We start from the raw sequence: 12,682 nt of genomic DNA, 5'->3' as shown, positions 1-12,682 counted from the left end.
AACACAGAAATGGCATCCGAATAATACAAAAGGCACAATGCCGACTTCAGTACAAGAGGACTGACACTCTCGTTTTCTATGATTTGAACCTCTCCTGTGAGTCCAGTATTAGGTTCCGATGCTTCACTACAGGTTTACTGTGTCCCTCGGACCTTCTTATAGATGATGAAACACAGAAATTGCATCCGAATTTAATACAAAAGGCACAATGCTGACTTAAGTACAAGAGGACTGACACTCTCCCTTTCTATGATTTGAACCTCTCCTGTGAGTCCAGTTTTAGTTTCCGATACTTCACTTCTGGTTTATTGTATCCCTTGGACCTTCTTAATTACGATGAAACACAGAAACTGCATCCGATTGTAATACAAAAGGCACAATGCCGACTTAAGTACAATGGGACTGACACTCTCACTTTCTGTGATTTGAACCTCTCCTGTGTGTCCAGTTTTTGATTCCGATGTTTCACTACAGGTTTACTGTATCCCTTGGACCTTCTTATTGACGATGAAACACATAAATTGCATCGGAATTAAATTCAAAAGGCACATTGCCGGCTTAAGTACAAGACGACTGACACTCTAACTTTCTATGATTTGAACCTCTCCTGTGAGTAAAGTTTTAGATTCCGATGCTTCACTTCAGGTTTACAGTAACCGTTGGACATTCTTATGGACGATGGAACACAGAAATTGAATCCGAATTTAATACAAAAGGCACAATGTCGACTTAAGTACAAGAGGACTGACACTCTCAATTTCTATGGTTTGAACCTCTCCTGTGAGTCCAGTTTTAGATTCCGATACTCCACTTCAGGTTTACTGTATTCCTTGGACCTTCTTATTGACGATGAAACACAGAGTTTGCATCCGAATTTAATACAAAAGGCACAATGCCGACTTAAGTACAAGAGGACTGACACTCTCACTATCTACGATTCGAACCTCTCCTGTGAGTCCAGTTTTAGATTCCGAGGCTTCACTTCAGGTTTACTGTAACCGTTGATCCTTCTTATTGACGATAAAACACAGAAATTGCATCCGAATTTAACACAAAAGACACAATGTCGACTTAAGTACAAGAGGACTGACACTCTAACTTTCTAAGATTTGAACCTCTCCTGTGAGTCACGTCTTAGATTCCGATGCTTCACTTCAGGTTTACTGTATACCTTGCACCTTCTTATTGACGATGAAACACATAAATTGCAACCGAATTTGATACAAAAAAACACAATGCCGACTTAAGTACAAGAGGACTGACACTCTCACTTTCTATGATTTGAACCTCTCCTGTGAGTGCAGTTTTAGATTCCGATCCTTCACTTCAGGTTTACTGTATACCTTGCACCTTCTTATTGACGACGAAGCACAGAAATTGCATCGGAATTTAATACATAAAGCACAATGCCGACTTAAGTAAAAGAGGACTGTCACTCTCTCTTTCTATGATTTGAACATCTCCTGTGAGTCCAGTTTTTGATTCCGATGCTTCACTTCAGGTTTACTGTATACCTTGCACATTCTTATTGACGATGAATCACAGAAATTGCATTGGAATTTAATACAAAAGGCACAATGCCGACTGACGTACAAGTGGACTGACACTCTCAGTTTCTATGATTTGAAACTGTCCTTTGAGTCCAGTTTTAGATTCCGTTATTCACTTCAGGTTTAATGTGTACTTTGCACCGTCTTATTGACGATGAAACACAAAAAAAATCATATGAATTAAATTCAAAAGGCACAATGCCGTCTTAAGTACACGAGGACTGGCACTCTAACTTTCTATGATTTGAACCTCTCCAGTGAGTCCAGTTTTACATTCCGATGCTTCACCTCAGGTTTACTGTATACCTTGCACCTTCTTATTGACGATGAAACACAGAAATTGCATCGGAATTAAAATTAAAAGGCACAATGCCGACTCAAGTACAAGAGGACTGACACTCTCTATTTCTATGATTTGAACCTCTCCTGTGAGTCCAGTTTTAGATTCCGATGTTTCACTTCAGGTTTACTGTATACCTTGCACCTTCTTATTGACGATGGAACACAGAAATTTCATCGGAAGTACATTCAGAAGTCACATTGCTGACTTAAGTACAAGATGACTGACACTCTCGTTTTCTATGATTAGAACCTCTCCTGTGAGTCCAGTTTTTGATTCCGATGTTTCACTTCAGGTTTACTGCATCCCTTGGACCTTCTTATTGACGATGAAACACAGAAATTGCATCCAAATTTAATGCAAAAGGCACAATGCCGACTTAAGTAAAAGAGGACTGACATTCTCTCTTTCTATGATTTGAACCTCTCCTGTGAGCCCAGTTTTAGATGCCGATGCTTCACTTCAGGTTTACTGTATCCCTTGGACCTTCTAATTGACGATGAAACACAGAAATTGCATCCAAATTTAATACAAAAGGCACAATGCCAGCTTACGTAAAAGAGGACTGACACTCTCTCTTTCTATGATTTGAACCTCTCCTGTGAGTCCAGTTTTAGATTCCGATACTTCACGTCAGGTTTAATGTATACCCTGCACCTTCTTATTGACGATGAAACACAAAATTGCATCCGAATTTAATGCAAAAGGCATAATGCCGACTTAAGTAAAAGAGGACTGACTCTCTCACTTTCTATGATTTGAACCTCTCCAGTGAGTCCAATTTAAGATTCCGATGCTTCACTTCAGGTTTACTGTATACCTTGCACCTTCTTATTGATGATGAGACACAGATATTGCATCGGAATTAAATTCAAAAGACACAATGCCGACTTAAGTATAAGAGGACTGACAGTCTAACTATCTATATATTGAACCCCTCCTGTGAGTCCTGTTTTAGATTCCGATGATTCACTTCAGGTTTACTGTATCATTTGGACCTTCTTATTGACGATGAAACACAGAAATTGCATCCGATTTTAATACAAAAGGCACAATTCCGACTTAAGTAAAAGAGGACTGTCACTCTCTCTTTCTATGATTTGAACCTCTCCTGTGAGTCCAGTTTTAGCTTCCGATGCTTCACTTCAGGTTTACTGTATACCTTGCACCGTCTTATTGTCGATGAAACATAAAAATTGCATCGGAATTAAATTCAAAAGGCATAATGCCGACTTAAGTACAAGAGGACTGACACTCTAACTCTCTATGATTTGAACCTCTCCTGTGAATCCAGTTTTAGATTCCGATGTTTCACCTCAGGTTTACTGTATCCCTTGGACCTTCTGATTGACGATGAAACACAGAAATGGCATCCGAATAATACAAAAGGCACAATGCCGACTTCAGTACAAGAGGACTGACACTCTCGTTTTCTATGATTTGAACCTGTCCTGTGAGTCCAGTTTTAGGTTTCGATGCTTCACTTTAGGGTTACTGTATACCTTGCACCTTCTTATTGACGATGAAACACAGAAATTGCATCCGAATTTAATACAAAAGGCACAATGCCGACTTAAGTACAAGAGGACTGACACTCTCCCTTTCTATGATTTGAACCTCTCCTGTGAGTCCAGTTTTAGTTTCCGATACTTCACTTCTGGTTTACTGTATCCCTTGGACCTTCTTATTTACGATGAAACACAGAAATTGCATCCGATTGTAATACAAAAGGCACAATGCCGACTTAAGTACAAGGGGACTGACACTCTCACTTTCTATGATTTGAACCTCTCCTGTGTGTCCAGTTTTTGATTCCGATGTTTCACTACAGGTTTACTGTATCCCTTGGACCTTCTTATTGACGATGAAACACAAAAATTGCATGGGAATTAAATTCAAAAGGCACAATGCCGACTTAAGTACAAGAGGACTGACATGCTAACATTCTTGGATTTGAACCTCTCCTGTGAGTCCAGTTTTAGATTCCGATGTTTCACTTCAGGTTTACTGTATCCCTTGGACCTTCTTATTGACGATGAAACACAGAAATTGCATCTTAATTTAATACAAAAAGCACAATGCCGACTTAAGTAAAAGAGGACTGACACTATCTCTTTCTTTGATTTGAACCTCTCCTGTGAGTCCAGTTTTAGATTCCGATGCTTCACATCAGGTTTACTGTATCCCTTGGACCTTCTAATTGACTATGAAACACAGAAATTGCATCCAAATTTAATACAAAAGGCACAAAGCCCGCTTAAGTAAAAGAGGACTGACACTCTCTTATTCTATGATTTGAACCTCTCCTGTGAGCCCAGTTTTAGATTCCGATTCTTCACTTCAGGTTTAATGTATACCCTGCACCTTCTTATTGACGTTGAAACACAGAAATTGAATCGGAATTAAATTCAAAAGACACAATGACGACTTAAGTCTAAGAGGACTGACACTCAAACTATCTATGATTTGAACCCCCCACTGTGAGTCCTGTTTTAGATTCCGATGCTTCACTTCATGTTTACTGTATCCCTTGTACCTTCTTATTGACGATGAAACACAGAAATGGCATCCGAATAATACAAAAGGCACAATGCCGACTTCAGTACAAGAGGACTGACACTCTCGTTTTCTATGATTTGAACCTCTCCTGTGAGTCCAGTATTAGGTTCCGATGCTTCACTACAGGTTTACTGTATCCCTCGGACCTTCTTATAGATGATGAAACACAGATATTGCATCCGATTTTAATACAAAAGGCACAATGCAGCCTTAAGTTACAGAGGACTGTCACTCTCTCTTTCTATGATTTGAACCTCTCCTGTAAGTCCAGTTTTAGATTCCAAAGCTTCACTTCAGGTTTACTGTATACCTTGCGCCTTCTTATTGAGGTTGAAACACAGAAATTGCATCGGAATTTAATACAAAAGGCACAATGCCGACTTAAGTGCAAGAGGACTGACACTCTCACTTTCTATGATTTGAACCACTCCTGTGAGTCCAGTTTTAGATTCCGATGCTTCACTTCAGGTTTACTGTATACCTTGCGCCTTCATATTGACGATGAAACACAGAAATTGCATCGGAATTTAATACAAAAGGCACAATGCCGACTTAAGTACAAGAGTACTGACACTCTCCCTTTCTATGATTTGAACCTTTCCTGTGAGTCAAATTTTTGATTCCGATGCTTCACTTCAGGTTTAACGTATCCCATGGACCTTCTTATTGCCGATGAAACACAGAAATTGCATCCGAATTTAATACAAAAGGCACAATGCCGACTTAAGTACAAGCGGACTGACACTCTCTCTTTCTATGATTTGAACCTCTCCTGTGAGTCCAGTTTTAGATGCCGATGCTTCACTTCAGGTTTACTGTATCCTTTGGACCTTCTTATTGACGATGAAACACAAAGTTTGCATCCGAATTTAATGCAAAAGGCACAAAGCCGACTTAAGTATAAGAGGACTAACACTCTAACTTTCTACGATTTGAACCTCTCCTGTGAGTCCAGTTTTAGATTCCGATACTTCACTTCAGGTTTACTGTATACCTTGAACATTCTTATTGATGATGAAACACAGAAATTGCATCGGAATTTAATACAAAAGGCACAATGTTGACTTAAGTACAAGAGGACTGACACACTCACTTTCTATGATTTGAGCCTCTCCTGTGAGTCCAGTTTTAGATTCCGAAGTTTCACTTCAGGTTTACTGTATCCCTTGGACCTTCTTATTGACGATGAAAAACAGAAATTGCTTCGGAATTAAGTTCAAAAGGCACAATGCCGACTTAATTACAAGACGACTGACACTCTAACTTTCTATGATTTGAACCCCTCCTGTGAGTCCAGTTTCAGATTCCGATGTTCCCTTGAGGTTTACTGTATCCCTTGGACCTTCTTATTGACGATGAAACACAGAAATTGCATCCGAATGTAATACAAATGGCACAATGCCGACTTAAGTACAAGAGGACTGTCACTCTAACTTTCTATGATTTGAACCTCTCCTGTGAGTCCAGTATTAGATTCCGATGCTTCACTTCAGGATTACTGTATACCTTGCACCTTCTTATTGACGATGAAACACAGACATTGCATCGGAATTAAATTCAAAAGGCACAATGCCGACTTAAGTACAAGATGACCTACACTCTAATTTTCAATGGTTTGAACCTCTCCTGTGAGTGCACTTTTAGATTACGATGCGTCACTTCAGGTTTACTGTATACCTTGCACCTTCTTATTGACGATGAGACACAGAAGTTGCATCGGAATTTAATACAAAAGGCACAATGCCGACACAAGTACAAGAGGGCTGACACTCTCACTTTCTATGATTTGAACCTCTCCTGTGAGTCAAGTTTTAGATTCCGATGCTTCACTTCAGGTTTAATGTATCGCATGGACCTTCTTATTGCCGATGAAATACAGAAATTGCATCCGAATTTAATACAAAAGGCACAATGCCGACTTAAGTACAAGCGGACTGACACTCTCTCTTTCTATGTTTTGAACCTCTCCTGTGAGTCCAGTTTATATGCCGATGCTTCACTTCAGGTTTACTGTATCCGTTGGACCTTCTTATTGACGATGAAACACAGAGTTTGCATCCGAATTTAATACAAAAGGCACAATGCCGACTTATGTACAAGAGGACTAACACTCTAACTTTCTACGATTTGAACCTCTCCTGTGAGTCCAGTTTTAGATTCCGATGCTGCACTTCAGGTTTACTGTATCCCTTGGTCCCTCTTAATGACGATGAAACACAGAAATTGCATCCAAATTTAATATAAAAACACAATGCCGACTTAAGTAAAAGAGGACTGACACTCCCTCTTTCTAAGATTTGAACCTCTCCTGTGAGTCCAGTTTTAGATTCCGATGCTTCTCTTCAGGTTTACTGTACCCGTAGGACCTTCTTATTGACGATGAAACACAGAGTTTTCATCCGAATTTAATACAAAAGGCACAATGCCGACATAAGTACAAGAGGACTATCACTCTAACTTTCTATGATTTGAACCTCTCCTGTGAGACCAGTTTCAGATTCCGTTGCTTCACTTCAGGTTTACTGTATCCCTTGGACCTTCTTATTGACGATTAAACACAGAAATTGCATCGGAATTTAATACAAAAGGCACAATGCCGACATAAGTACAAGCGGACTGACACTCTCTTCTTTCTATGTTTTGAATCTCTCCTGTAAGTCCAGTTTTAGATGCCGATGCTTCACTTCAGGTTTACTGTATCCGTTGGACCTTCTTTTTGACGATGAAACACAGAGTTTGCATCCGAATTTAATACAAAAGGCACAATGCCGACTTAAGTACAAGCGGACTGACACTCTCTCATTCTATGTTTTGAATCTCTCCTGTGAGTCCAGTTTTAGATGCCGATGTTTCACTTCAGGTTTACTGTATCCGTTGGACCTTCTTTTTGACGATGAAACACAGAGTTTGCATCCGAATTTAATACAAAAGGCACAATGCCGACTTAAGTACAAGAGGACTGACACTCTAACTTTCTTTGATTTGAACCTCTCCTGTGAGTCCAGTTTTAGATTCCGATGCTTCACTTCAGGATTACTGTATACCTTGCACCTTCTTATTGACGATGAAACACATACATTGCACCGGAATTAAATTCAAAAGGCACAATGCCGACTTAAGTACAAGAGGTCTGACACTCTAACTCTCTATGATTTGAACCTCTCCTCTGAGTCCAGTTTTAGATTCCGATGCTTCACTTCAGTTTTACTGTATCCCTTGGACCTTCTTATTGACGATGAAACACAGAAAATCCATCCGAATTTAATACAAATGGCACAATGCCGACTTAAGTACAAGAGGACTGACACTCTCCTTTTCTATGATTTGAACCTCCCCTGTGAGTCCAGTTTTAGATTCCGATGCTTCACTTCAGGTTTACTGTATCCCTTGACTTTCTTATTGACGATGAAACACAGAAATTGCATCCGAATTTAATACAAAAGGCACAATGCCGACTTAAGTAAAAGAGGACTGTCACTCTCTCTTTCTACGTATTGAACCTCTCCTGTGAGTCCAGTTTTAGATTCCGATGCTTCACTTCAGGTTTACTGTAAACCTTGCACCTTCTCATTGACGATGAAACACAGAAATTGCATCGGAATTTAATACAAAAGGCACAATGCCGACTTAAGTAAAAGAGGACTGACACTCTCACTTACTATGATTTGTAGCTTTCCTGTGAGTCCAGTTTTAGATTCCGATGCTTCACTTCAGGTTTACTGTATCCTTTGGGCCTTCTTATTGACGATGAAATACAGAATTTGTATCCGAATTTAATACAAAAGGCACAATGCCGACTTAAGTAAAGGAGGACTGACATTCCCTCTTTCTATGATTTGAACCTCTCCTGTGACTCCAGTTTTAGATACCGATGCTTCACTTCAGGTTTATTGTATACCTTGGACCTTCTTATTGACGATGAAACACAGAAATTGCGTCGGAATTAAATTCAGATGGCACAATGCCGCCTTAAGTACAAGAGGACTGACACTATAACTTTCTAAGATTTGAACCTCTCCTGTGAGTCCTGTTTTAGATTCCGATGCTTCACTTCAGGTTTACTGTATACCTTGGACCTTCTTATTGACGATGAAACACAGAAATTGCATCGGAATTAAAATTAAAAGGCACAATGCCGACTCAAGTACAAGAGGACTGACACTCTCTATTTCTATGATTTGAACCTCTCCTGTGAGTCCAGTTTTAGATTCCGATGTTTCACTTCAGGTTTACTGTATACCTTGCACCTTCTTATTGACGATGGAACACAGAAATTTCATCGGAAGTACATTCAGAAGTCACATTGCTGACTTAAGTACAAGATGACTGACACTCTCGTTTTCTATGATTTGAACCTCTCCTGTGAGTCCAGTTTTTGATTCCGATGTTTCACTTCAGGTTTACTGCATCCCTTGGACCTTCTTATTGACGATGAAACACAGAAATTGCATCCAAATTTAATGCAAAAGGCACAATGCCGACTTAAGTAAAAGAGGACTGACATTCTCTCTTTCTATGATTTGAACCTCTCCTGTGAGCCCAGTTTTAGATGCCGATGCTTCACTTCAGGTTTACTGTATCCCTTGGACCTTCTTATTGACGATGAAACAAAGAAATTGCATCCAAATTTAATACAAAAGGTACAAAGCCGACTTAAGTAAAAGAGGACTGACACTCTTACTATCTATGATTTGAACCCCCCCTTTGAGTCCTGTTTTAGATTCCGATGCTTCACTTCAGGTTTACTGTATCCCTTGGACCTTCTAATTGACGATGAAACACAGAAATTGCATCCAAATTTAATACAAAAGGCACAATGCCAGCTTACGTAAAAGAGGACTGACACTCTCTCTTTCTATGATTTGAACCTCTCCTGTGAGTCCAGTTTTAGATTCCGATACTTCACGTCAGGTTTAATGTATACCCTGCACCTTCTTATTGACGATGAAACACAAAATTGCATCCGAATTTAATGCAAAAGGCATAATGCCGACTTAAGTAAAAGAGGACTGACTCTCTCACTTTCTATGATTTGAACCTCTCCAGTGAGTCCAATTTAAGATTCCGATGCTTCACTTCAGGTTTACTGTATACCTTGCACCTTCTTATTGATGGTGAGACACAGATATTGCATCGGAATTAAATTCAAAAGACACAATGCCGACTTAAGTATAAGAGGACTGACAGTCTAACTATCTATATATTGAACCCCTCCTGTGAGTCCTGTTTTAGATTCCGATGATTCACTTCAGGTTTACTGTATCATTTGGACCTTCTTATTGACGATGAAACACAGAAATTGCATCCGATTTTAATACAAAAGGCACAATTCCGACTTAAGTAAAAGAGGACTGTCACTCTCTCTTTCTATGATTTGAACCTCTCCTGTGAGTCCAGTTTTAGCATCCGATGCTTCACTTCAGGTTTACTGTATACCTTGCACCGTCTTATTGTCGATGAAACATAAAAATTGCATCGGAATTAAATTCAAAAGGCACAATGCCGACTTAAGTACAAGAGGACTGACATGCTTACTTTCTGTGATTTGAACCACTCCTTTGAGTAGAGTTTTAGATACCGATGCTTCACTTCAGGTTTTCTATATACCTTGCATTTTCTTCTTGACGATGGAACACAGAAATTGCATCGGAATTAAATTCAAAAGGCATAATGCCGACTTAAGTACAAGAGGACTGACACTCTAACTCTCTATGATTTGAACCTCTCCTGTGAATCCAGTTTTAGATTCCGATGTTTCACCTCAGGTTTACTGTATCCCTTGGACCTTCTGATTGACGATGAAACACAGAAATGGCATCCGAATAATACAAAAGGCACAATGCCGACTTCAGTACAAGAGGACTGACACTCTCGTTTTCTATGATTTGAACCTGTCCTGTGAGTCCAGTTTTAGGTTTCGATGCTTCACTTTAGGGTTACTGTATACCTTGCACCTTCTTATTGACGATGAAACACAGAAATTGCATCCGAATTTAATACAAAAGGCACAATGCCGACTTAAGGACAAGAGGACTGACACTCTCCCTTTCTATGATTTGAACCTCTCCTGTGAGTCCAGTTTTAGTTTCCGATACTTCACTTCTGGTTTACTGTATCCCTTGGACCTTCTTATTTACGATGAAACACAGAAATTGCATCCGATTGTAATACAAAAGGCACAATGCCGACTTAAGTACAAGGGGACTGACACTCTCACTTTCTATGATTTGAACCTCTCCTGTGTGTCCAGTTTTTGATTCCGATGTTTCACTACAGGTTTACTGTATCCCTTGGACCTTCTTATTGACGATGAAACACATAAATTGCATCGGAATTAAATTCAAAAGGCACATTGCCGGCTTAAGTACAAGACGACTGACACTCTAACTTTCTATGATTTGAACCTCTCCTGTGAGTCCAGTTTTAGATTCCGATGTTTCACTTCAGGTTTACTCTATCCCTTGGTCCTTCTTATTTACGATGAAACACAGAAATTGCATCCGATTGTAATACAAAAGGCACAATGCCGACTTAAGTACAAGTGGACTGACACACTCACTTTCTATGATTTGAACCTCTCCTGTGAGACCAGTTTTAGATTCTAATGCTTCACTTCAGGTTTACTGTATACCTTGCTCCGTCGTATTGACGATGAAACACAAAAATTGCATGGGAATTAAATTCAAAAGGCACAATGCCGACTTAAGTACAAGAGGACTGACATGCTAACATTCTTGGATTTGAACCTCTCCTGTGAGTCCAGTTTTAGATTCCGATGTTTCACTTCAGGTTTACTGTATCCCTTGGACCTTCTTATTGACGATGAAACACAGAAATTGCATCTTAATTTAATACAAAAAGCACAATGCCGACTTAAGTAAAAGAGGACTGACACTATCTCTTTCTTTGATTTGAACCTCTCCTGTGAGTCCAGTTTTAGATTCCGATGCTTCACTTCAGGTTTACTGTATCCCTTGGACCTTCTAATTGACTATGAAACACAGAAATTGCATCCAAATTTAATACAAAAGGCACAAAGCCCGCTTAAGTAAAAGAGGACTGACACTCTCTTGTTCTATGATTTGAACCTCTCCTGTGAGCCCAGTTTTAGATTCCGATTCTTCACTTCAGATTTAATGTATACCCTGCACCTTCTTATTGACGTTGAAACACAGAAATTGAATCGGAATTAAATTCAAAAGACACAATGACGACTTAAGTATAAGAGGACTGACACTCAAACTATCTATGATTTGAACCCCCCACTGTGAGTCCTGTTTTAGATTCCGATGCTTCACTTCATGTTTACTGTATCCCTTGTACCTTCTTATTGACGATGAAACACAGAAATGGCATCCGAATAATACAAAAGGCACAATGCCGACTTCAGTACAAGAGGACTGACACTCTCGTTTTCTATGATTTGAACCTCTCCTGTGAGTCCAGTATTAGGTTCCGATGCTTCACTACAGGTTTACTGTATCCCTCGGACCTTCTTATAGATGATGAAACACAGATATTGCATCCGATTTTAATACAAAAGGCACAATGCCGCCTTAAGTTACAGAGGACTGTCACTCTCTCTTTCTATGATTTGAACCTCTCCTGTAAGTCCAGTTTTAGATTCCAAAGCTTCACTTCAGGTTTACTGTATACCTTGCGCCTTCTTATTGAGGTTGAAACACAGAAATTGCATCGGAATTTAATACAAAAGGCACAATGCCGACTTAAGTGCAAGAGGACTGACACTCTCACTTTCTATGATTTGAACCACTCCTGTGAGTCCAGTTTTAGATTCCGATGCTTCACTTCAGGTTTACTGTATACCTTGCGCCTTCATATTGACGATGAAACACAGAAATTGCATCGGAATTTAATACAAAAGGCACAATGCCGACTTAAGTACAAGAGGGCTGACACTCTCCCTTTCTATGATTTGAACCTTTCCTGTGAGTCAAGTTTTTGATTCCGATGCTTCACTTCAGGTTTAACGTATCCCATGGACCTTCTTATTGCCGATGAAACACAGAAATTGCATCCGAATTTAATACAAAAGGCACAATGCCGACTTAAGTACAAGCGGACTGACACTCTCTCTTTCTATTATTTGAACCTCTCCTGTGAGTCCAGTTTTAGATGCCGATGCTTCACTTCAGGTTTACTGTATCCGTTGGACCTTCTTATTGACGATGAAACACAAAGTTTGCATCCGAATTTAATGCAAAAGGCACAA

This window comes from Schistocerca americana, chromosome 8, assembly GCF_021461395.2.
Source record: "Schistocerca americana isolate TAMUIC-IGC-003095 chromosome 8, iqSchAmer2.1, whole genome shotgun sequence".
NCBI classification, from domain to species: domain Eukaryota; kingdom Metazoa; phylum Arthropoda; class Insecta; order Orthoptera; family Acrididae; genus Schistocerca; species Schistocerca americana.
The sequence above is the reverse complement of the archived record's forward strand: the minus strand, read 5'-3'. Positions refer to the sequence as shown.